The following is a 9,931-nucleotide window of genomic DNA, read 5'->3' as shown; positions in this document are numbered from 1 at the left end:
GACAAATATTTTATCCACAATCTTTTTCAATCCATTCTACATACGAACACACAGCTTCACCGTTATACATATAGGCATAGATAACGTAAAACTTAATTCAAACCCTAACGTAAAATCAACTATAATATATATATATGCGGAAGCGATGACAATAGCATGTCCAGGTTCTTGTCGAGGTAAGGCACTTCACAAGCATCCATTGGTGAACCAACATCCTACTCATTTTCAGTACCTGATCCTGTAATACATGAGCTACGTGAGTTTATAAAACTCAATAAGTTGACACTTATACATATCAATATGCGTAGAATGACATACATATCAAAGTCATGATCAACAATGAATTATTAAATCATTTCATATCATATATTCATGCATAACATGTAAACATGTTCCTTTTTGTACTTGATCCCCATTTGTTGACCTTTACTACCCTGTTCTGGCACTTGACCTGCGGCTGGTTGTGGTATTCTTCGAGGAGGCATATCTAATTATCAAACGGATTAGTACACAATCTTTACAATCTGTCTCAGCCCTCCTCTGATCATATACCTCTGATCTAGAATCGGTTCTGATTCAGGCTTGGCAATTACATGCTGTAATCAACTCAGATAACAAGACAACATGTAATAGGAAAAACAATAAATCATGCTAGCACAACAAAAGCAAGGAAGAGACTCAATTTACCCCGCTCATTCTATTCTATCTCAGTCTAAAGGATCTATCGCTCTGATACCACCTGTTGTGGGGACCCGGGCTCTAACTCAATTCTTTTTGGGATTAATTGGATCTTTGTTAGAAAATGTGGGTCAAAATTTTACTTTTAATATTAAAACAAATGTAAATAAACCTACACAAGTAATATCTCCATTTTATTTCAACAAACATAAATCCATGTCTTATTTCAGTACATTCATGCCAACTAGTGTTCAATACAAACTACAAACCACATTGTAGTACATGTCTAGTAAGAAACCACTAGAAATCTTCTTCTACGCCCGTAATCTCCACGCTATCTCGATCTCTCATCTTTGTCTCGACCCTGATCCTATCCCACCTGTGATCATGCACACATACAGACACAACCACAGCCGGATACTCCGGTGAGAACAAATCCCAGTATAAAACATGGTACACATGCATATACACAATATAAATCATGAAGCATACTCTCATGAATAGAATCAATGGCAATAGGTTCCATAATCTATGAAACCAAATCAATATCAGCATGCAAATGAAATCGAAATCATATCTTGACTCGACTCGACTCTAACTCTAGGGATCGCGGTGTGAATAAGACGCCAGAGTCTGCCACCTACCCTCCCAATCGGGGTGACGGTACGTCTTATTCCTATACTTCGGTCATGTCTGTATCGAATGTCTACGATCGGAGTCAATTATGCTCCTATGCGTCGATATCACCAAACGTCTAGCTTGACAAGTCTGCCAATGACTCTCCTATCTTAAATGCTTGAATATAAATCTATAAACAAAGCATCAACATAAAAAAAAGTAACAATCTAGTATGTGATTTTGGGAAACTCAAATCAGATCTAATTCGAGTTATATCTTCCCGAATCAACATGAATTATACCTTTCTTGTCGTTCGTAGAAGTCGAAGTCTCATATTCTTGATATCAACTCTGTCAAATCCAATCTGAAATGACATATATACAATGCACCATATCAATCTCTAACTTCAAGCAATACATATACGGGTCAATATTCAATCTCGGTACATTTCGACGGCATAACGACGTAATCTTTCGATACCGGTAATGCCAACCACAAGCTCAACAACTTATAAGCAAGATCATATCATCACCTCTATACAAATTTGAATAATCTAACTCATACATAGCTGAAACAAAACCGATAATAACATATACGGTATCCGTTCTTCGATCCGGTTGCGAATAATTTCAAGAACACATAATCTACCTCAAATCTGAATTTCCTCAACACCAATATCTCAAATCATGCAGGAAATGAATGAAACTTACATCCTTTTGAAGCTTATGGCATGAAGAGCATGAATCTATATTCGGATCGAAATTTGGATGGCTAGATCTTGCCTACCTAAATTTCTAAGGGATAAAGAAGCTTGAGAATAGCTATGAAGTTCTCTCGGTACTTTGATACTGAATCTCGGAAGAAATGAACACAATTGATGTATATATATCTTGCATGCCATATCATACATGTCTTCCTCTAAATTTTCGTGCATTACAATCGGCGCTCGGGCGGTAGAACTTCACCGCTCGGGCACGAGATGTTCTGTCCGTGCACAATCTTTGTTCTACATTGGCGCTCGGGCGGTCAAAAGTTATCGCTCGGGCGCGGCATGCTCTGTTCGAATGCTACACTTAGCATGCACTGGCGCTCGGGCGGTCGTTTCCTACCGCTCGGGCGCCAACTTTTCTGTCCGAGGCTTCTTGCCATTACATTTCTTCACTTTTCCTTTCCTTGCTCATGCCTCCATTAACAATAATAGTTCAAAAGAGTGTTATCAAATTTCAGGCCTTACAATTCTCCCCCTCTAAGAGATGAGTTCGTCCTCGAACTCGCAGGTAATCAATCAAAGTAAGTAACAGAAGAAATGACAAAAATCTAAATAGGAACTCACATCATCAAAATAACTCGGGATATCTCTGTCTCATCTCTGATTCTTTCTCCCAAGTAGCTTCTTCAGTGCCATGACGACGCCACTGGACTTTCACCAACGGAATATTCTTCGTTCTGAGCTGTTTCTCTTTTCGATCAAGAATCTGAATTGGCTGCTCAACGTAACTCAAAGTCTGATCTAGCTCGGCTTCTTCAGGCTGAATGACATGAGTACTATCTGGCATATATCTACGCAATATCGATACATGAAAGACGTCATGTATCCAAGATAGAGAAGGTGGAATGGCGAGTCGATAGGCACGATCTCCTATCTTCTCGAGAATCTCGTATGGACCGATGTATCGCGGAGACAATTTCCCACGTTTGCCAAATCTGACAACGCCTCTGAAAGGAGAAATCTTCAAGAATACTCTGTCTCCCTGCTCAAACATTAACGGTCTACGTCTGATGTTCGCGTACTTCGCCTGTCTATCTTGTGCCGTCTTCATTTGCTTCTGAATTATCTTTACTTTCTCAGTCATCTCACGAATCATATCAGGCACAAATTCTGGTACCTCTGAGATGTCATCCCAGTACAACGGAGATCTGCACTTCTTTCCGTATAAAGCTTCGAGCGGTACCATCTCGATGCTAGTCTGGTAGCTGTTGTTGTACGAGAATTCACAAAGAGCTAGTGAATCTTGCCAACTCGTACCAAAATCTAGTACTACAGCTCTCAGCATATCTTTTAAAGTCTGGATAGTCTCTTCTGACTTTCCGTCTGTCTGGGGATGGTAAGCAGTACTCAAGTGTAAAGTCGTACCTAGAGCCTGCTGTAGACTGTGCCAAAAGTGTGAAGTGAATCGTGGATCACGATCTGATACGATCGTCTTCGGCACACCATGTAATCTGACCACCTCTCGGACATATATCTCGGCCATCTGATCATATCTGTACGTCATCTTGTACGGAATGAAGCATGCGGATTTGGTCAATCTATCTATCACAACCCAAATCGCATCGCAGCCTCGGAATGATCGTGGTAACTTCGTGACGAAATCCATGGAAATGTGATCCCATTTCCATTCAGGAATAGCTAAACTCTGAAGTAACCCTCCGGGCTTCTTTCTTCTGGCCTTCACCTGTTGGCAATTCAAGCACTTAGACACAAACTCTGCAATATCTGTCTTCATCTGTTTCCACCAGAATTGTGTTTTCAGATCATTGTACATCTTCCTGCCACCAGGATGAATACTGAACCGACTACAGTGCTCTTCTGACAGTATCTGTTGTTTCAAATCTGAAACATCTGGCACTACAAGATGGTTATTCACATACAAAACATGATCACGTACCTGATACTCAGAAATATGTCCCGATCTGACCATATCAATCGACTTCTGAACACTCTGATCATTTTTTTGTGCCTCTTTGATGCGAACAATCAAATCTGGTTCACAATGAATATTGGCAAGTCGCAACGGTCTACTATATGTATCAAATGCTAATCCATAAAAGCAACAATCTTCTATCATATTCGAAACACCTATCGTCGACAAGGATAAGGAACATACCTTTCGCCTCAAAGCATCCGCTGCTGCATTCGACTTCCCTGGATAATACTTGATCTCGCAATCAAAGTCTTTCAGCAGATCAATCCATCGTCGCTGTGTCATATTCAACTCTGACTGAGAAAACAGATACTTCAGGCTTTTGTGATCAGAGTAGATCTCAAATTTCTCCCCATACAGATAGTGACGCCAGATCTTCAATGCAAAAACGATAGCCGCCAATTCAAGATCATGAATTGGGTATCGACTCTCGTGTGGCTTCAGCTGTCTCGAAGCGTATGCAATCACATGTCCTCTCTGCATAAGAACACATCCTAGTCCTCTGTGAGATGCATCACAATATACAACGAAATCACCCGTAACTGAAGGTATCGTCAGGACTGGAGCACTAGCCAATCTCTTCTTCAACTCTACGAAGCTCGACTCACATGCTTCTGACCAGATAAAAAGCGCATTCTTCTGAGTCAACTGAGTGATTAGCTTCGCTATACTGGAAAAATCTCGGATGAATCGTCGATAGTATCCTGCCAGACCCATGAAACTGCGTATCTCTGGTACAGAAGTCGGTCTAGGCCAACTAATTACTGCCACGACTTTGCTCGGATCGACAGATATACCGTCTCCAGATATAATATGCCCCAAAAACATCACATGTCTCAACCAAAACTCACACTTTGACAGTTTAGCATACAATTTCTCTAATCTCAGAATTCTCAATACAGTTCTCAAATGATCAGCATGCTCAATCAGATTTTTGGAATACACAAAAATATCATTTATAAAAACAATCACAAACTCATCTAGATACTTCTGAAAGACACGATTCATCAGTCCCATAAACACCGCTGGAGCATTCGTCAAACCGAAAGGCATGACAATAAACTCATAATGTCCATACCTGGTTCGGAATGCTGTCTTTGGTATGTATGCATCTCTGACTCGGAGTTGGTGATATCCAGATCTCAGATCGATCTTGGAAGATACTGAAGAACCCTGCAACTGATCAAATAAATCGTCGATACGAGGCAAGGGATATTTGTTCTTTACCGTCGCCTTGTTCAGTTGTCGATAATCAATACACAATCTCATCGAACCGTCTTTCTTTCGCACAAATAGCACTGGTGCGCCCCAAGGAGATACACTCGGTCTAATATACCCCTTGGCCAATAAATCTTCGAGCTGTTATTGCAGTTCTCTCAATTCAATAGGTGTCATTCTATAAGGAGCTCGAGATATAGGAACGGTACCTGGTGCAAGATCAATGCTGAAATCTACCTCTCGAACTGGAGGTAACCCTGGAATCTCGTCTTGGAATACATCAGTAATCTCGCAAACCACTGGCAGATCTGCCAATGCTGGGCTCGATTTCAGTAGATCTACTGAATATACAAGGAACCCCTCTGTTCCTTTTTGCAACAATCTACTCATAGTCAGAGCAGATGCTAAGGGAATCCGAGATCTGGAACCCTTACCGTAGAATTTCCATTCGTTAGCCATCTTTGGTCTGAATCTAACATTCTTTTGGAAACAATCTACAGTGGCTCTGTACTTGGTTAACATATCGATACCGACAATACAATCATAATCAGCTAACCCAAGCACAATGCAATCTAAATCAATCTCGTGACCCTCAAACTGTAGTATACAATGTCTAACAGAAGTCACAGATACAAGACCACTTCCCAACGGAGAAGAAATAGACACTACAGCAGACAAGGACTCGACAGGTAAAACATGCATCAATGAAAAACGCTCAGATATAAAAGTATGAGATGCACTGGTGTCTATCAACACATAAGCAGGATAACCGCAAAGAAAACAGTTACCTGCAATCACATCATCTGGCGCATCTTGGGCCTGCTCTTCTGTCAGTGCAAATACTCGAGCCTGCTGTCTGGGAGGTTGGCTCACTTTCTGGCCACCTCTGGTTCGGGATTGGGTCTGTGTAGGTGGCGGCTGAAAGGAGTGAACAGATGAAGCTTGCCTCTCAGGCTGAGCTACTGAGCCATATGCTCCTACACTCTGAGTTTGCTGTGCCCCTCTCTGTAGACAGACCCTGGCAAAGTGTCCCTGCTGTCTACAGATATTACATCGGCCCGTCACACCTTGACACTGCTCTGTTGCATGTCTGCCTTCACAAGAACTGCAATAAACACCTGTATACTCTAAACTCTGGCCAGGACCTCTCTTTCGTGACCCACTGGAGCTCGACGAACTGCTCCCTGATCTCTTAAACTGTCTACCTCTCGCTTTCAGAAAATCTTTCTTGCCACTATTACTGCTTCCACTATCAAATCGAGGAGGAGGTGGTGGAAACTGGGCGGCGGGCTGTGGCGGTCTCTGACTCTGAGCACTATATGAAGCTCCTCGATGTCGAATCAATCCAGCCTCGGCTCCTTTCGCTCTGTTCAGTGCATCAGAAAAAGTGTTGGGTCGTCCCGTGTTCACCAAAGTAAAGACGTCAGGGTTTAAGCCATTGATGAATTGATCAGCGACCGCTTCATCACTTCCTGCTACATGTGACGCAAATCCGAGCAAGGCAGAAAACTTGGCAACATATTCTTTAATGTTCCACTGCCCTTGTCGTAAGTTTGCAAATTCTGCCCCTTTGTCTTTTCGATACGACACTGGAAAAAAACGTTGATAAAACTCATCTTTAAATATCTTCCAAGTAATATCGATACCTCAATGCTCCAATGCTCTTTTCGTGGTAAGCCACCAACTCTTCGCCGCTTCTTGCAACTGATGCCCTATTAATTTCACTCTTCTTTCATCTGTATAGGCAAGAGATTCAAACAGCATCTCTATATCGTCTAGCCAACTCTCACAATCCACTGCAGTCTCAGTACCCTTCAAGGTCGGAGGATGAAATGACTGAAACCTCTTCAATAAAGTCCCCATCGGTGTTGCAGTAACGTCCATCTGAGTACCTGACGTACTACCCTGTTCTGGCACTTGACCTGCGGCTGGTTATGGTATTCTTCGATGAGGCATATCTAATTATCAAACGGATTAGTACACAATCTATACAATCTGTCTCAGCCCTCCTCTGATCATATACCTCTGATCTAGAATCGGTTCTGATTCAGGCTTGGCAATTACATGTTGTAATCAACTCAGATAACAAGACAACATGTAATAGGAAAAGCAATAAATCATGCTAGCACAACAAAAGCAAGGAAGAGACTCAATTTACCCCGCTCATTCTATTCTATCTCAGTCTAAAGGATCTATCGCTCTGATACCACCTGGTGTGGGGACCCGGGCTCTAACTCAATTCTTTTTGGGATTAATTGGATCTTTGTTAGAAAATGTGGGTCAAAATTTTACTTTTAATATTAAAACAAATGTAAATAAACCTACACAAGTAATGTCTCCATTTTATTTCAACAAACATAAATCCATGTCTTATTTCAGTACATTCATACCAACTAGTGTTCAATACCAACTACAAACCACATTGTAGTACATGTCTAGTAAGAAACCACTAGAAATCTTCTTCTACGCCCGTAATCTCCACGCTATCTCGATCTCTCATCTTTGTCTCGACCCTGATCCTGTCCCACCTGTGATCATGCACACATACAGACACAACCACAGCCGGATACTCCGGTGAGAACAAATCCCAGTATAAAACATGGTACACATGCATATACACAATATAAATCATGAAGCATACTCTCATGAATAGAATCAATGGCAATAGGTTCTATAATCTATGAAACCAAATCAATATCAGCATGCAAATGAAATCGAAATCATATCTTGACTCGACTCGACTCTAATTCTAGGGATCCCGGTGTGAATAAGACGCCAGAGTCTGCCACCTACCCTCCCAATCGAGGTGACGGTATGTCTTATTCCTAGACTTCGGTCATGTCTGTATCGAATGTCTACGATCGGAGTCAATTCTGCTCCTATGCGTCGATATCACCGACCGTCTAGCTTGACAAGTCTGCCAATGCCTCTCCTATCTTAATTGCTTGAATATAAATCTATAAACAAAGCATCAACATAAAAAAAAGTAACAATCTAGTATGTGATTTTGGGAACCTCAAATCAGATCTAATTCGAGTTATATCTTCCCGAATCAACATGAATTATACCTTTCTTGTCGTTAGTTGAAGTCAAAGTCTCGTATTCTTGATATCAAATCTGTCAAATCCAATCTGAAATGACATATATACAATGCACCATATCAATCTCTAACTTCAAGCAATACATATACGGATCAATATTCAATCTCGGTACATTTCGACGACATAACGACGTAATCTTTTGATACCGGTAATGCCAACAACAAGCTCAACAACTTATAAGCAAGATCATATCATCACCTCTATACAAATCTGAATAACATAACTCATACATAGCTGAAAAAAACGATAATAACATATACGGTATCCGTTCTTCGATCCGGTTGCGAATAATTTCAAGAACACATAATCTACCTCAAATCCAAATTTCCTCAACACCAATATCTCAAATCATGCAGGAAATGAATGAAACTTACATCCTTTTGAAGCTTATGGCATGAAGAGCATGAATCTATATTCGGATCGAAATTTGGATGGCTAGATCTTGCCTACCTAAATTTCTAAGGGATAAAGAAGCTTGAGAATAGCTATGGTGTTCTCTCGGTACTTTGATACTGAATCTCGGAAGAAATGAAGACAATTGATGTATATATATCTTACATGCCATATCATATGTGTCTTCCTCTAAATTTTCGTGCATTACAATCGGCGCTCGGGCGGTAGAACTTCACCGCTCGGGCGCGAGATGTTCTGTCCGCGCACAATCTTTGTTCTACATTGGCACTCGGGCGGTCAAAAGTTACCGCTCGGGCGTGGCATGCTCTGTTCGAATGCTACACTTAGCATGCACTGGCGCTCGGGCGATCGTTTTTTATCGCTCGGGCGCCAACTTTTCTGTCCGAGGCTTCTTGCCATTACATTTCTTCACTTTTCCTTTCCTTCCTCATGCCTCCATTAACAATAAAAGTTCAAAAGAGTGTTATAAAATTTCAGGCCTTACATAAAACCACCCATGATGTCAACTAGCTCGTATATCATATAATAACCTGTTTCATTCGTTTCATACCATTTTCATGTCATGACATAGCAGCTCTCTTGAACATTAATGATCTTTCATATCTAATACATAACAATGATATATGGTGCAATGTTTTCATCAATAAACATATTAACAAAGTACATATAACAATAATCAATAGAAAACTTTGAAACTCAAAATATTACTCATGTATTACTTCAAGAACATGCCAATTTACTTTCCAAATGTATGAACACTGTAGAATAAAGTTCCTTGGTCCTATGCTGTAAAATATATCGATAATTCAATCACTACCTTCATACTTAAGCATATGGTTGAAAGTTACTCTATATGGTCCTCTACATATGAAAACCAACATTTCATAGGTGAATACTTACAAACCTAGTATGCTCGTGGTGGAGAGTTCAATTCTAGCTTCAATTCGAGGAAGAAGAAAAATAGAGGATCACTTAAGGGAAGAACTTGGCAAATCCTTGGTTTGTCCCTTGTTTTCTCCTTGATTTTTGATAGTGAAATGGTGAAAATCTGAAACCCTCGATCCTTATCAATTTAAATCACAAAAATCATGTTTCTAACTCACATATTTATCCAGAGGCGCTCAAGCAGTAACTTTTTACCGCTCAGGCACGGACCATTTTGCTGAAACACCAAAATTTTGGTTCAAGGGCGCTCGGTCA

The sequence above is a fragment of the Primulina huaijiensis genome, chromosome 15 (assembly GCF_012295235.1).
Source record: "Primulina huaijiensis isolate GDHJ02 chromosome 15, ASM1229523v2, whole genome shotgun sequence".
Lineage (NCBI taxonomy): Eukaryota > Viridiplantae > Streptophyta > Magnoliopsida > Lamiales > Gesneriaceae > Primulina > Primulina huaijiensis.
Note: the sequence above shows the minus strand (reverse complement) of the source record.